This window comes from Cervus canadensis, chromosome 8 (assembly GCF_019320065.1).
Source record: "Cervus canadensis isolate Bull #8, Minnesota chromosome 8, ASM1932006v1, whole genome shotgun sequence".
NCBI lineage: Eukaryota > Metazoa > Chordata > Mammalia > Artiodactyla > Cervidae > Cervus > Cervus canadensis.
This window is the reverse complement of record NC_057393.1, coordinates 23,516,822-23,534,733: the sequence shown is the minus strand read 5'-3', so window position 1 is coordinate 23,534,733 and position 17,912 is coordinate 23,516,822. Positions and strand designations below refer to the sequence as shown.

The following is a 17,912-nucleotide window of genomic DNA, read 5'->3' as shown; positions in this document are numbered from 1 at the left end:
TCTCAAAGCTGCGAGACCACCAGATTCCAGACCTCTGGCTACGTGACCATTCCTTTAGAGAATTTTTCATTGGTGGGGACTCCGTCAGAAAGGAGGACACTGGTTCTCCTTAAGGGCCAGTCACCCTCTCTTTTCCCTCTAATAAATCTTCCTTTTCTTGCCTGACTGCCCGGATTGCTCTCTTTTTCTCTGCACTCGCCTTACACTTCTATTCATATGAACAATATCCACCATCATCCTGCCTTTAGCCTGGTTTTCATAATCTTGAGTCAAAGGCTGTGTATTCAAATGCCTTCTCTGAGTGTTTGTTGTCTATATACTTTCTTTAGAAAATAAACTCCATGAGAATAGTGATACTTGACATTTCTCTGTTTTTATCCCCCACAGTTTATATTCCCAGCAGCTAGAATGAGGTCCAGCATATATTATATACTCAATAGATATTTACCAAATTAATGAACACAAGTTAAAGGGATGGATGAAAAGAGTTTTCAGAGCAGTCACAAAGACTTAGAAAGATGCCCAGAACAGTTTGAACAGATATAAGTGGAAGTTCCATGGAAAAAAGTCATTGAATGCCCTCTCCATCTCTAGCCTTAGACACGAGAATACTCTAGACTCATGTAAAAAGCCACAGCTCCGGAGGCTTGGGATTTTCTCCTTTTGAGGGTTAACCTTGGCCAAAGCAGTGTGAAGAATCCACAATGGGAGCAAGATGCAGGAGCTGCCCTGTAAACTGCTTTTTATTCTCTCATTTTCTGCCTCTAGGAATGTGATAAAGTACCTCATTCCAGACTCTGCGGGTTGCCTTTCACTCAGTCAAAGTGCGCACCTAACGCCTCCAGACAGGTGGCCTTAATGCTACCCACTGACTTCTTCCCCATCAACTTATTAATTGGCACTCTGCGTTTGGTTCAGAGAGGCATGAAAGATGTGCTTAATGTGTGGCCGTATGAAGAGAAACTTCTGCAGCCCAGGGTTTAAAGATTACCAGCTGAGGATGCTGCAGTTCCAGGGAAAGGAGAGACAGAGAGAAAGAAAAAAAAGAAAAAACTAGAGCCCTGTCATAAAAGAGCAGAGTGTCAGGCAAACACACAGGGCTTTCTCAGGCATTGGAGACAATCATATTAAAACCTCAAGATAGTTAGTGTCATCTTCCAAAGACGTGTCCTGTCACGGCAAATGGCACACAAGGACCGCACACTAGACACACTCAGTCGGAATGTGTTTATGTTATCAAGGATGGATTTCAGGTTCCTTGCTGTTTTTCTCCCTGCCCTTCTTGAAGAGGAGAAAGGGATGTGGTGGAATGAGCAGAACGCCAAGGCTGTCAGCCCCTGTCTGGACAAGCTGGAGAGCACACAAAACTCGAGACTAATTGCCTCTCATCCTATGTTCCAGGGAAGCCACTGTCCATCGACCATAAATCCTGACAAAGTTATAGGTTTCTCTGTCTTGCAGTCACCAAACAGAGGGATGGCTGGTGTGGAACCAGCTGATAATCTGCTAGGTACAAACTTCCGTGCCATCATTAAAGTCTATTGTATGCATTAAGCAAGGACGATCAGATGGTTCCTAAATTCACAAGAATATTTCCAGGTGATTTCCTATTTACTGGCACATAAAAGCTGTCATTTTCTAAATAACAAATAAGTCATCAAATGATCATATTGCTTTGTGTCTCCAACCACAATTAACAATAATATATAACAGCCTTTTTACACTACTGCCAACAAGTAATTTCCATGATAATATGAAGAGGTTCAATTTTATAGAGCATCTATTGTCTCAGGCAAGGTGCTTTTCCCCCTCTGATTTTCTATTTCTCTGTAAACCAGAATATGTTTTACTCTTCCCACGAGTGTGGATCTCACCACCTGCTTCTCCTGGAAGACTACTTTATCAAAATAAAAACCCTGGGCCTACAGAATATACTGATATCAAGTTGCTTTTTAATTATCATTTATTTAGAATATTTTGATACTCATTTATGCTCTGAGTCATGTGTCTGAGATATTCTGTATCCAAGTAACATGGGATGGGAGAGGTAAAATGATGCAAATATTTTCAAACATATGGATATTTAATATTGAATAAATACAACTCCTGTTTTCCGTGTTTTTTCTTCTAGGTATGAAAAATATGTAGGTCGAAATCTCAAGATTTCTATACATTCTTACATAAGACCCTCTGTTTTGGAATTTGACACTTCGGATATTATAGAAGATGTCAGAAGATCCCTCTGTGAGAATTTTAGATGTATCTGTCCTACACAAACTTTCCAGTGGTTCCTCTTTCAAATCTTGCTTTAATTTACTCAAAACAAACAGGTCAGTCTGGATCCATTTTTATTTAGTCATTTTTATTGCAAAAACAACTTTGTAAGACTGCCAGTAGAATTCAAAATAAATGAAAAATGCATGGACCCTATCCCTTCAACAAGTTAAATCATGTTTGTGCCCCCTTCTACTACTACTATATCCACAGCTACATATCGCATCATGGATTTAGTTTTTCATTGTTTCCCTTCTTTTCATTTAATATTATTACCTATATTCATTTCTACTTGAACAACAAAATTACAAATGCATACACACACATTAATTAATACACACCACTGTATACAGCGTATTTCAATTAGTTAATCACAACCTTCAACACAATTAGCTTACAACTGATTCAGTGGTTGAACCATAGAAAGCACTTGATGAACTATTAACTGGATTCAGTTCAGTTCAGTTCAGTCGCTCAGTCGTGTCCGACTCTTTCTGACCCCCATGGACTGCAGCACACCAGGCCTCCCTATCCATCACCAACTCCCGGAGCCTACTCAAACTCATGTCCATCACGTTGGTGATGCCATCCTACCGTCTCATCCTCTGTGTCCCCTTCTCCTCCTACCTTCAATCTTTCCCAGAATCAGGGTCTTTTCCAATGGGTCAGTTCTTTGCATCAGGTGGCCAGAGTATTGGAGTTTTAGCTTCAGCATGAGTTCTTCCAATGAATATTCAGGACTGATGTCCTTTAGGATGGACTGGTCGGATCTCCTTGCAGGCCAAGGGACTCTCAAGAATCTTCTCCAACACCACAGTTCAAAAGCATCAATTCTTTGGCGCTCAGCTTTCTTTATAGTCCAGCTCTCACATCCATACATGACTATTGGAAAAACCAAAGCTTTGACTAGACGGACCTTTGTTAGCAAAGTAATGTCTCTGCTTTTAAAATGCTATCTAGATTGGTCATAGCTTTTCTTCCAAGGAGCAAGCGTCTTTTAATTTCATGGCTACAGTCAATATCTGCAGTGATTTGGGAGCCTAAAAAAATAAAGTCTGTCATTGTTTCCATTGTTTCCCCATCTATTTGCCACGAAGTGATGGGACTGGATGCCATGATCTTAGTTTTCTGAATGTTGAGTTTTAAGCCAACGTTTTCATTAAATGGATTAGTGGGATCTTATTATTTCAGTCTTCAAATTAGAATCCTTCAGTAATTATACTTCCAATGAGTTCAAGTTTGTTCTGTCATTTTGTAGGTTATGAAAATTAAATATGTTAATAAGCAAACAAAGAATTTAAGTAAGATCTAAATAGAAAATGTTTAACCCATTTGAGAAAAAAGATACAGTGTAAGTAACAAGTGTGAGCCAATCTTTAGATGTAAATGATGTCATTTATAGATAAAGTCCTATCTTCTCAAGAAGGTATTCTACTAGGAAATATTATCAAAATAGTAACTTCAAATTAGTGACTATTCTTCAAAAAATAATCAATTACATTCCTTAAATGTGGTCAGTGATCCCTGTTTTTGCCAATTTATATTGGCTCTCTATCTTCCTTTGGCTCTTCCTATGACTTTGAATAATGATCTTTTGCTATGCTTAATCCTCTGCATTCTGAAATATGATCTGAGTGACAGAACTCTAAAAGGCCTCTATAAAGGCATGACTCCAAACTCAGCAGGATTCCTGAAGTGAGCTCTCTAAAAGGAGGACTTGTTTGCTTAGCATAAAGCTTGATCCATAGTAGGTCCATACATCTTTGTAAACGAACAAATGAATGAGTCCTCTTCGTCCTTGGATCCCTGTGCCATTGAGAGTTCAAGTCTCTTAAACAAATTCCTGCTTTCTACTTGGAAGCAAAGAGGGTAGAGACATCAGGAAGAGTCTGTCTTTAACAGGAAAGTAATTAGTCTGTTCAGATCAGCCCATTAGTGATTAGAACCAGTTCACTCATGCCTTGGAGGGTGCACTGCATGCATTACAACTACAGACGAACTACTTTCTACAGAAAGTCAATAATGGCGACAAGGGCTTACACCATCCAACTCTAAGCAATCATTCATCATCCACTTCAGGGGAAAAGAAGAGACTTTGTTTGCTTTTCCCAGAGGTGACAAACGAACATGAAACGCAATTTATAGATTTCAAATATGTCACTTCTCTCTTTTTTTTTGATATTAGTCCCCCTGAAAGCTCAGTGTCATCAAAAATTAAATGTCTCTCTGACTTGCTCCAGATTCAACGTATGGTTACATGATGTACTTCTACGAAAGGTTGCCTCACAGCTTTCTGATCCTTCCAGGTGTCTACTCAGGACACTCCTCCAGGAGGAATGCTCCTACTATTTAGCTTTCCCGATTCTTTTCCTAGGTGTATGTTGTTCTTAGAACTGCATCATATACTTGTTAAGGCAGCATGGAGTTAATAAGAGGCAACTGGAGAAGGAAATGGCTACCCATTCCCGTATTCTTGCCTGGAGAATTCCGTGGGCAGGGGTCCTGGCTACAGTCCATGGGGTCACAGAGTCGGCCACGACTGAGTGACTAACAGACACTCACCACCACTAGGCATATATGTTTTCCCACCATTTCTTTGGTCCTCAAGCAAAGAGTATTTATTTTATATGTTGTTCACTATTCATTTGCTTGTTTGTCACTCCTTGTTGTTCATGGTAGAACCAAGAAGAGGGAATACATTGGTGTCATCTGTTTCTTTGCTCAAGGCTTACTCAGATCCAGATGCCCACATCACAGGTGCACAATAAATAATTTCCATAGCGATAATGACAATGACCAAGAATAATAGCAGCGGCAGCAATCGGCACTCTGGCTATCTAGCCACTCTATTCAAACAAATATCTATAAAATAGTATAAGAGGCTATTTGCAAACCTCTGGCTCCAGTATAAAAAACAAATTAAGTGAAATATAATCAGAGCAAGTGAATAATAGGTTGACCAATGTGGATGGATGAGATGAGGGTGAGAGCAACAAGTGCTTAGTAACAGGCAGCTGTTTAGAGGACAGTATTAAAGAAAGTTATACAGGCTCCCAGCATGACTCATGAAAAAGAAATGACTGAAGTATAAACAATAGTGAGAAAAGGAGAGGAAAGTGATGAAAAAGTAAAAGGTTTAATCAGGTAAACACTGTCAGAAACGAGTCTGTAGAAAGATGGACCCAGCAAGCAAATACTCGATATGAGTCCCACTCTCACCCTCTCCCATGAACTCAGTGAAGCTCATCTCACGTTCCTTAACCCACCCATGTTCATTAACACAAGGGAAGGTCATTCAATACTAAGAGGCCAAGAGAACATTTGAGCAATAGACCAGCTTCCTGTGACCTGAAATATGGATGCAATGAAATTGCAGAGAAACTTTTTCACTGTATTCTTTAAGTTTACTTTTAAACTATTTTTTTTCTTTAATGAAGCCTTTTTTCTTTAATAAAGACTTTGATGTCTCAGGGGGGGATAAAGGGGGTTTTCAAGAAGTGTATCAAACAATTTCAGCCCTTCACACTTCTCTTAATAGAAGACCTACTACTTATTATGTAATGGTAACAATAATTCATTCAGTACTCTTTTTGTCAAACCCCATGAGGTACACAGAAGGGTAAGATTCATCAGTAATAAAATAAGTGTTACACTTCTTGGAAGACAATTCAAGAAAGAAAGTTTATAGAAGACTGTGTCTTATTTTCTTGGGACTACAGAACACAACCCTCTCTTCTGAGTTAAATCAGACAATCCCAGACTAAAATACACCATGTCGCTGTGAGACTTGCTCCCACTACCATGACCCTCTGCGTGCACAGAGGCAGGGTGGTAAGCAGGGCTGAAGGTGGGGAGCCTGAACCACACACTTGTTTTCCACAAGAAGAGGCCTGACTGAATCTTAAATGTGCCCCTGTCAGTGTTGCTGTGGATGTGTGCCCGTCCTCAGAAAAGAGAAAGAAGGTGAGTTTAGTGAATCCCATTCATGCCATGAGAAGAAGAAAAAACCAACCATAATATAATGAACCAATAATCACAGTATCTCATGAGCCCTAACTGGATGTGAGTTTCATTTCTGCCATATTTGTTAAGCCATTTTTAAGAGCTCACAATTCAATCTCATTCTGAGCCTCCATTTCAGCATTGAGGGTAGGGATACTACACACAAGTTTACATTCACTGAACATGGACTATGTACCACACACTCCACTAAACCTTTAAAACACAGTACCTCATTAGACTGTTAAAATACTTCAGACAGGTAGTATGTGCATGCGACAGATGAGAAAAGGAGGCTTTGAGGAATGAGGTGATTTGCACAAGGGCACATAGCTAATCAGTGGTAAAGCTGTTTATGGGGTCAAATAAGACCATCTGTGTGAAAGCAAAGTTGAGTTTTGTGCCAATGTTACCATTATTACTTCACAAAGAATGTCACATTTAGTACTGAATGTTCAGATAAAATGAAATGGTCAAGTTCTAAAAAAGAAAGAAAAATAGCCTTGCATTACAAATATCTCATGAAAATATTGCCTAGATGGGAAGAAGGATGCAGCAATAAGGGACTAGGACTTAAATACTGGAGTTTCAATAACAAGATGATTGGTAAGACATTCTTGAAAAAATATAGATAATTTGGAGAGGGGCTTTAAATATAAATCTATTGAAGCAAAATGCCCAGTCCTGGTTCACACTCAGATTTTTTAGAATGGTGCTATCCTCCTTTATTCTTCAGCATCACTCCTCCACAGAAATGGTTTTATGCTTTATTAGAATAATGGGTGAAAAAATAAACTATAGAAATAGTCAAAAAAGCCCTGATCAAATGACAGTACAGCTTGTTTTCAAAAAAGTTTATGGTAAAAGCCAATAAAAATCATTACAATGTAATGTAATTTTCCTCACAAACAGATTCTAAGTCTAATTGGCATTTTAAAAATAAACTATCTTTGCTGGAGGGAGAAATTGCTATTATCATGCTAAGAGTATAGTAGAGTATGTGAACTATTCATTGATGCTAAGTATTGTGTCATCTGCTTATTTTTTAAAGGTATTTTAAAGGAAAAGAATGATGTAAAAATTTGAGAGACATTCTTATTTTTGCAGTCACTATGGAGACTGATTAAATACCTTGAGAATATTTGAGTCGACTTAAAAAATCGCAGCATTATCCATAGCCTCGGCTCAAACTCAATCAGAATACACTTCCATGGTCATTACAAGTCCCAGAGTAACTTCTCTCTTAAATCCCTAAAGATCTATAAATGGCAAAAGGTCACATCATTTTAAAATGTTAGCTGCTATCAGAGGGAGCTGTGATGCTGGAAGAAATGGACATTCATCTTCTTTGCTCACAGGAAACTTTACAAGAAATGATGTTCATTTAATGATAAGAAATCTCTTTATTCCACTAGAAATGATAAAGGAGAAAGAGATGGAGAGAAAGAAAAAGAAGAGAAGCTATCAGTCTATTTTAACACTGATTTAGGTGAGAGACACACGATTTGGGGTAAAATCTCTTAAACTGCATTTGATTTTAGAATTTGAATAAATGTCAAGTTGAAAATCAGGAGAATGAGAAGAAGAGCCAATAGGAATGAATCCACTATGAAAATCAGTGAACAGAACATACCCACATTCTTCATCTTTTGCACATCATGCATCATCATCCTCAGGGGTATGGCTAATTTTACTTACTTGTATTAATGTTTCATGATAAGCAGATAAATATACCAGGGTGTATTGGGGAAGATTAATGAAGTCTCAGACACATGTTCAGTTCAGTTCAGTCGCTCAGTCGTGTCCGACTATTTGCGACCCCATGAATTGCAGCACGCCAGGCCTCCCTGTCCATCACCAACTTCCGGAATTCACCCAAACCCGTGTCCATTGAGTCGGTGATGCCATCCAACCATTTCATCCTCTGTAATCCCCTTCTCCTCATGCCTTCAATCTTTCCCAGCATCAGGGTCTTTTCAAATGAGTCCGTTCTTCCCATCAGGTGGCCAAAGTATTGGAGTTTCAGCTTCAATATCAGTCCTTCCGATGAACACTCAGGACTGATTTCCTTTAGGATGGACTGGTTGGATCTCCTTCCAGTCCAAGGGACTCTCAAGAGTCTTCTCCAACACCACAGTTCAAAAGCATCAATTCTTCGGCACTCAGTTTTCTTTATAGTCCAACACTCACATCCGTACATGACCACTGGAAAAACCATAGCCTTGACTAGACGGACCTTTGCTGACAAAGTAACATCTCTGCTTTTCAATATGCTGTCTAGGTTGGTCATAACTTTCCTTCCAAGGAGTAAGTGCCTTTTAATTTCATGGCTGCAATCACCATCTGCAGTGATTTTGGAGCCCAGAAAAATAAAGTCTGACACTGTTGCTGCTGTTTCCCCCTCTATTTGCCATGAAATGATGGGACCGGATGCATGATCTTAGTTTTCTGAATGTTGAGCTTTAAGCCAACTTTTTCACTCTCCTCTTTCACTTTCATCAAGAGGCTCTTTAGTTCTTCTTCACTTTCTGCCATAAAGGTGGTGTCATCTGCATATCAGAGGTTATTGATATTTCTCCCAGCAATCTTGACTCCAGCTTGTGCTTCCTCCAGCCCAGCGTTTCTCATGATGTACTCTGCATAGAAGTTAAATAAGCAGGGTGACAATATACAGCCTTGACGTACTCCTTTTCCTATTTGGAACCAGTCTGTTGGTCAAGGTCCAGTTCTAACTGTTGCTTCCTGACCTGTATACAGGTTTCCAAAGAAGCAGGTCAGGTTGTCTGGTATTCCCATCTCTTTCAGAATTTTCCAGTTTATTGATCCCACACAGTCCAAGGCTTTGGCATAGTCAATAAAGCAGAAATAGATGTTTTTATGGAACTCTCTTGCTTTTTAGATGATCCATCGGATGTTGGCAATTCTCTGGTTCCTCTGCCTTTTCTAAAACCAGCTTGAATATCAGGAAGTTCACGGTTCACATACTGCTGAAGCCTGGCTTGGAGAATTTTAAGCATTACTTTACTAGTGTGTGAGATGAATACAATTGTGTGGTAGTTTGAGCATTCTTTGGCATTACCTTTCTTTGGGATTGGAATGAAAACTGACCTTTTCCAGTCCTGTGGCCACTGCTGAGTTTTCCAAATTTGCTGGCATATTGAGTGCAGCACTTTAACAGCATCATCTTTCAGGATTTGAAATAGCTCAACTGGAATTCCTTCACCTTCACTAGCTTTGTTCGTAGTAATGCTTCCTAAGTCCCACTTGCCTTCACATCCCAGGATGTCTGGTTCTAGGTGAGTGATCACACCATTGTGATTATCTGGGTCGTGAAGATCTTTTTTGTACAGTTCTTCTGTGTATTCTTGCCACCTCTTCTTAATATCTTCTGCTTCTGTTAGGTCCCTACCATTTCTGTCCTTTATTGAGCCCATCTTCGCATGAAAAGTTCCCTTGGTATCTCTAATTTTCTTGAAGCGATCTCTAGTCTTTCCCATTCTATTGTTTTCCTCTATTTCTTTGCACTGATCGCTGAGGAAGGCTTTCTTATCTCTCCTTGCTATTCTTTGGAACTCTGCATTCAAATGGGTTTGTCTTTCCTTTTCTCCTTTGCTGTTCGCTTCCCTTCTTTCACAGCTATTTGTAAGGCCTCCTCAGAGAGCCACTTTTCTTTTATTGCATTTCTTTTTCTTGGGGATGGTCTTGACTCCTGTCTCCTGTACAATGTCACGAACCTCCGTCCATAGTTTATCAGGCGCTCTGTCTCAGATCTAGTCCCTTAAATCTATTTCTCACTTCCACTGTATAATCATAACAGATTTGATTTAGGTCATACCTGAATGGTCTAGTGGTTTTCTCCACTTTCTTCAATTTCAGTCTGAATTTGGCAATAAGGAATTCATGATCTGAGTCACAGTCAGTTCCCAGTCTTGTTTTGCTGCCTGTATAGAGCTTCTCCATCTTTGGCTGCAAAGAATATTATCAGTCTGATTTCGGTGTTAACCATCTGGTGATGTCCATGTGTAGAGTCTTCTTTTGTGTTGTTTTAAGAGGGTGTTTGCTATGACCAGTGTGTTCTCTTGGCAGAACTCTGTTAGCCTGTGCCCTGCTTCATTCTGTACTCCAAGGCCAAATTTGCCTGTTACTCCAGGTGTTTCTTGACTTCCTACTTTTGCATTCCAGTCCCCTATAATGAAAAGTCAGACACATGAGACCTTACTAATGTATTTGGCTATGAAAGCTTTTCTGAGAAGCCATGGGTGACCACCAAAGGTTTCTCTCAAATGGGATTTGCAAACTGGTGGAGTGTGAATTGCCTCCTGGCTCCTCTGCAGAGCTCTCAGGAAGACTGGGCTGGAGGGCATCATCCAGAAGAAGTTAACAGAGAGATCTATTTCATGTGAATTTTTTTTTTTTTTTAGTTTCTTAATTATTTAATGATAGACACTGATCAAGTTGTTTCTGAGAGGCAGAAAAGGGTGAATATGCTTCATCAAGCTGCCCCAGAGCATAATTACATTCTGCTGCTGCTGCTTCTCTTTTCTTCTTTCCCTTCCTTCAGAGCAGACAGTATATACTAATGCAATGTTTTAAGTTGGTTTTTTTTTTTCCCATGATTGCATGGCAGTTCTATATCTTGGGTTAATTCCATTTCAAAACATGTAACTCAGAAGCAGCAGAACTCATCCCTCATGATATAGAAAATGACCTCTGTTCACTTATTTATTGCTGTGCAACACACTACATCATAATAGAGGCTTAAGACAACCATCTATTTTTTTCTTGGTTTTATGGGTCAGGAATTCTGTAAATGCTCAGCTGGGTAGTGAGTCTCACATCCACTTGATGTCAACTACGGTGGCTGGAACTAGAGGTTACACTTTCTAAATGGTTTTTTCACTCAGGTGTTATATCTTAGCCTCTCTCTTTCCCTCTATGTTGAATCCCATCTTCCAGGCCCTTTCCATGTGGCTTGAACTTCACAGAATACTACAGTTTCATGGTTGTTGGGCTTTGTAATTGGTGGCTGGCTTTTCCCAGTATGAGGGTCCCAAGAGTGAGTGTTTCAAGGAACTCCAGTGGAAGCTGCAAAGCTTCTTATGACCTACCCTCAGAAGTTCTACACATCCATTTTGCCCCATTCTATTGACAAAACACATTACTAATTCTGAGTTAGATTTAAAGGGAAGAAAAAAATTGACTCCACATCTCAAGGTGGGACAGGCATATGCACACACAGGATGGCAAGAATTGATGGGAGCCATGTATGGATGTGAAAGTTGGATCATAAAGAAGACTGAGGGCTAAAGAATTGATGCTTTTGAATTGTGGTGCTGGAGAAGTCTCTTTAGAGTCCCTTGGACAGCAAGGAGATCAAACTAGTCAATCCCAAAGGAAATCAACCCTGAATATTCATTGGAAGGAATGATGCTAGACCTGAAGCTCCAATACTTTGGACACCTGATGCAAACAGTCAACTAATTTGAAAAGATCCTGATGCTGGGAAGATTGAGGGCAAGATGAGAAGGGGGACAGCAGAGGGAGAGATGGTTGGATGTCATCAGTGACTCGGTGGACATGAGTTTGAATAAACTCTGGGGAGAGTGAAGGATAGGGAACCCGGCAGTTTATCAGGTTGCAAAAAGTCTTCATTTAATCATAATACATCTGGAATACAGATAACCTAGAAATTTTCAGATTTTTCATTGGATTTTCGCTGTGAAATAGCTATTACCTTAAATTTTTGAAGGCTATAGATTCCCAATCTGGTATCAATTCAAGGTGAATATTTATTGAAGCCTAAATGAATTTATCATTAGTCTCAGAGGCGTTAAGAAACCCAAGGTCAAGAAACTCCAGTCTGTGGATTTTCAAGGTATATAAATTACCCAGATTAAATTATAGAAGAATAGATCTGTTAGATGTTCATTAAAATGTACATAAATAACTCTTCAATATAACAGCCTTTACCTTGCCATTACAACCCTGTCATTTAATTAAGGATCTCATGCTATTAAAAAAAAAATGGGTTTCTTAAGAGCAAAAACAACTCTTGTCCTTTTACAGTCACAACAAAAGCACTGATACCAATTATGACATGATCCAGCAATTGAGAACAGAATATTTATTGTTCTCTTAGGTCTTAAAATAAACTCAGTGACTTTTTAAGTAGCCTTGGACCAACAAAAACAACAAAAGACCATTTGGATCTGAAGGTGAATGGCCGAATGGTAAATATGTCCCAGAAACATACACCAAGTGCAATTTTCATCATACACAGGCTGGTATAAAACTGTCTACAATTTTTATTATATATTTTATATTTTATATGCATCATGCTGGGTAGCTCAATTCTTACTGCTACTACTCCAACCCTATAAAACACTCATCTGCTCCAAGTTACTACCAATGGGGAATCCACATTTTAAGAAATATCCACAAAACCAGCCCTCTTGACTTCAGTGGTATTTTTCAGCCCATTGATTCAAAAGGAATAAAAGGGTTCCCCAAAAAAGAGTTCAAAAAGAACAAAAATTTTGCCTTCATAGAACCTTTGCAAACATCTTTTATGTATGTTCTTCATAAAACATCTTTTAAGTATGTAGGGGCTTCCCATGGGCTCAGCTGGTAAAAAATCCACCTGTAATGCAGGAGACCTGGGTTTGATCCCTGGGTTGGGAAGATTACTTGGAGAAGGGAAAGGCTACCCACTTGAGTTTTCTGGCCTGGAGAATTCCATGGACTTTACAGTCCATGGGGTCGCAAAGAGCTGGACATGACTGAGCAACTTTCGATCTTTGCTTCTCTGAATAGACTCTTTGCAACTCCATGGATTGTTGCCCACCAGGCTCCTCTGTCCATGGGAATTCTCCAGGCAAGAATACTGGAGTGGGTTGCCATGCTCTTCTCCAGGGGTTCTTCCCAACCCAGGGATCGAACCCAGGTCTCCCAGACTGTAGGCAGATTCTTTACCTCTTTAGTCACCAGGGAAGTCCATATATATATTCAAACACACATAAATAGGAGAGACAGAGAAAGACAGACAGACATACACACACACACATACACGTGCACACACACACACATACACACACGGTGGAGGAGGAAAAAAGGAAGCAATTGACTTACATAGCAAGAGAGAGTACCAAGAGAGAGCAGGAGAGAGTAATTTTTAACCTGTTTTAGCCACTTTAAAACTACATTACAAACATTTTCCAGGCTATTGAATATTCTTCAGTATTATCAATTTTTTATTGACCACACAGAATTTGATTGTATGGATATACTACTATGTAATTAATCCCTTATTAGAAGGCTCTTAAATTTCACTATGATAATCTTATGACCGAAGGTAAATTAATACTTCTGTGAAGTGAAGTCTTAGTCATTTAGTCGTGTCTGATTCTTTGCAACCTCATGGACTGTAGCTTGCCAGGCTCCTCAGTCCATGGGATTCTCCAGGCAAGAATACTGGAGTGGGTAGCCATTCTCTTCCCCAGGGGATCTTCTCAACCCAGCGATTGAACCTGGACCTCCTACACTGCTGGCAGATTCTTTATTGTCTGAGCCATCAGATGATAAAGAATACATCAGTACTTCTGTACATCAACTATTATTTCTTCAAAGGACTGTTGCTGAAGCTCCAATACTTTGGCCACCTCGTGCAAAGAGCTGGCTCATTGGAAAAGATCCTGATGCTGGGAAAGATTGAAGGCAGGAGGAGAAAGGGGAGAGAGAGGATGAGATGGTTGGATGGCATCACCAACTCAAAGGACATGAGTTTGAACAAACTCCAAGAGATAGTGAAGGACAGGGAAGCCTGGCATGCTGCAGTCTATGGTGTTGCAGAGTCAGACATGACTGAATGACTGAACAACAACTACAACAATTTCCTCAAAGTAGAACTGAATTTATGGATCAAAGAATAGGAATTTTGTTACCCCTCTTGATAGATATTACCAAATGTCTTTCAGAAAAAGAGAATGCTAATTCATGATTCCCTCGTCAGGGACATGGGAAGTACCTATCACCAGTACCTTTTTTTTTATTCTTGCTTTCTTTTTATAATGTTCTCTAAGCTAACCGTGGAAACGGTGCATTTTGTGTCAAGACACATTACTAATGACAGTGAATTTGTTTTTTCTCATTCCCTTCCTTTCGTCATGTGTTTTTAGTCATTTGAATATCCTCATTTGGTAGATTGCCAAGTTCATAGTTTTTCTCCATTTTAAATCACGATTGTTTCTCCTTTTCTAATTGATTTATATTAGAATGCCATTCCTGCTTCATAGTCTATTTATAACAGTCTATTTATGCACATTTTCAATCTTCATCTAAGTTTCTCGAAAAAACTAATAAAGCATCATCTGCAAGTATTATACATCCATACACATAGTGGACCCAGGTGAGCATTTCAAGTTTGAAGACATTTATGAGATTAAAAACTCAGAACTGCATGGCGCCTCAGTAATTGTGTTCCCTGAATAAAGCAGTCCCAGAAAAACATGATTTCTCCATTTTGACTAAATCATCAATTCACAGGCAAACTTTCCCTGTCATCCATTTATCATAAATTGTAAGATGTTAAAAAAGACTTCACTACATACACAAAAATTCCACAAACTTGTTAAGTTACTATTTAAGAAGATTTTATATACACATGACATTTTCACTGAAGCACTATACAGTGCTTTACAAATGTTAATTAATATATTCCAACCGGAAATTGAAGCAAACCTCAAGGGAGTGAAATTAGGCAGGAAGGGATGTGATAATTTCTCCAAGACAATTTCAGAGCATTTCTGGCATTTGCATGGCTCACACCCAAGAACCTGGTTCCCAGGTCTGCCTTCTAAACATAAGACCACAAAATAAGCAGGTCTTCTAAGCAGTGCGCATGAGCTCAGAGTGGTTATTAACCAATGTGTATAAATTTGTCTAAAACACAAGAGAAAATGTCAACTAAACTGTATTTTCCCTCTTCAATACAAGTTACAGTCATTTCATAATCAAGGCACTAAACAGAACCTTATAAAGCTTGTCTTATCTACAGGATATTTTATCAAAAATACGAAATGACTTCAACAATTAAAATTCTTAAATTCAGACTTCAGGTATTTCACGAGTGGATAGAAAAACATGATTCTTTGTGAAAAAGATTTTTACTTCACCCCCCTCCCCCATTTCCGTCTTCTCTCCCTCTTTCCCCCCACCCTTCTAATTTATTTAAGTAAGTTTTAGGTACCAAGTGATAACTACTGTTTTTAAGACTGGGGATTAAATTACAAATGAGACACTAAATGCCTTACTGCACTGTGAATCCTTCACAATCGGCTCTGACACAGAAACAAGAGATAAAACTCAGCGGAAAAAGTGCAGTCATACAGGTACTAACACATATAAAACATTGTGAGAAAACAAGAAGAAGCACTTCTTTTCCTGTTACTAGAATGAGGGAAGGAGCCATAGGACATTTGATGCTATTTGAAGGATGTGCGGGTACTTGACAGAAGGGGTGGGAAGGATCTCATGGCAGAGGAGTCAACCTAAACAAGATCAGAGAAGTATGAGTGCACACAGAATGCTCGGGTAAGAGCAAGTTCCTCAGCATGGCAGAAGTTAGGGAAAATGGTCTGAGGTCGGTCAGTTGCGTCCAACTATTTGTGACCCCATGGACTGTAGCCCACCAGGCTCGTCTGTCTTGGAATTCTTCAGGCAAGAATACCAGAGTGGGTAGTCATTTTCTTCTTCAGGGGATCTTTCCAACCCAGTGGTCGAACTCGAGTCTACTGCATTGCAGGCAGATTCTTTGAAATTCTTTTGCAATTTCCCATTGCAGCACTGGTGCTCTATAGCCTAAAAGCGATCTACAGTCAAGTTAAAAGAGCTTTACTAGCCACTTAAAGGGGTTTTGACTTAAATAGCAAGAGAGTCTATTTATTCTGAGCCATACACACGAATTCAAGGTTTTAAAGCAGGGAAAAAAAAAAAAAAGACTCCATTGTAGCTTATGCAGAATGACCACTGTGGAGGTAATATAGAAGTTGGATTAAAGAGAAAAAAATCTGGAGGCAAGAAGCTCACTTAAAAGGTTGTTCTATTGGTTCAGCTAAGAGAAGCATCAGGAACACACACAAATGATCTTAGACCAAACAAAGGTATCCTCAGTGTTGGGTGATTAAGCATTAGCACAGTGATTTCAATATATCAGAATGCCAATCAAATTTTATAGTTATTTCCACCCAAATCTGAAAGTGTTGGAGATTCAGGAAAAAAAAAAAAAATCAGAAACATGCCCCTTGAAAAAGACAGCCAAGTCTCACAACCAAAGCTCTTCAAGGATTTAATAGGAGGGGAGAATAAAGAAAACATATGTCTCCCCAATTTAACACTTGCCAATGTAAATGAGCACAGTACCTTTTCAATGGTCAACAAATTCCTCAAGCCACACAATGTGGAATTACCACAAAGAACACCATAAAGCTACAAAGAGTCATTTCGGTGAGAGGCTTCCCCACCCCCACTCCCTCTAGGCAAGTAGCACAGTGAAAAACAGAGGCTAAAACTCAGGGTCTATAGGGTGACTCCGCCCAGACCCCAAGTTCTTTTTGATGTAAATAATGCTAACTCAAAGAGAACTGTTGATCAGCCGATTTTCCAGCAATGTCCAGAATGACTGGGACCACATTCCCATAAGGTCAGAATCAACAAGAGCTTTAGAGCTGCTGTCTCCTATAGAGGGAGGTGATATGTTCTCTGGTTTACTGCACTCCACATTATCCTCTGTTGCCTTTTCAGTACTAAAAACTGAATCTATTGGTTTCTGTCATTAATGAGAGAGAGACAGAGAGAAACAAAACAAAACTGTGTAAATTCAGAGCTTAAATAAAAAAGGACTATGTTCTTGTTGCAATTAAAAATGGGACATCCATAACAGATTGAGAGGACAGAGATTACATTAGATGCTGGGGATAGTCCTCATTTCCCCAATTCATAGGCTATCTCATTTTTTTTCTTTGAAATAAAAATCCTGTGTCCAGAGAATCCCTAGTCACATCTCAGTTACCTGTTCAAGCCAACAAGTATTGGAACTGAGACTTCTGCAGGGGCTACAAACACAGACTTGACTTTGATTCTTAATTCTTACTACTCATGAGACACTGACAAATCACTTATTATCTGATTCTTTATCTCCATGGCTGTGAAATGCAGCTGAAAATGTCCATTTCACAGAATGTCTACTACAATTATACACAAAACCAAAGCACAGAGCTCAGTATTTTCTAAGCAAAATTCATAGTTACAATATCATAAAGATTTAATATTCATGTAAACCTGAGGAACAGTCGAATAAAGAAAAAAATTAAGGTTTATTTGACTCACTAAAGTATCTGAAAAGCACATTTGGAAGCAAAAAGGGAGATACTTTTTTAACATCTGCTGAATGTATTTGAGGACAAAATCTGTTTTTGTTCACAGAGCTTCTAGAGAACTAGGGCCCTGAGAAACAGACTTTAGGAACTACCAATTGATTGTCTACATCACTGGCTCACAGAAGACATGGGAAAGTTGTTAGTTCACTCTTATAACTGGCTCTGGGCTTTCTGTGGCTTTAGACGAATCTCAGGATACAAAAGAAT

At 39.2% G+C, this 17,912-nt stretch overlaps 1 protein-coding gene across 4 annotated transcripts in view; it reads right to left on the bottom strand.

Moving 5' to 3' along the window:
- Nucleotides 1–17,912, bottom strand: part of SORCS1 (sortilin related VPS10 domain containing receptor 1) — a 570,351-nt gene that overhangs the window by 201,267 nt on the left and 351,172 nt on the right. The window lies entirely within an intron of this gene.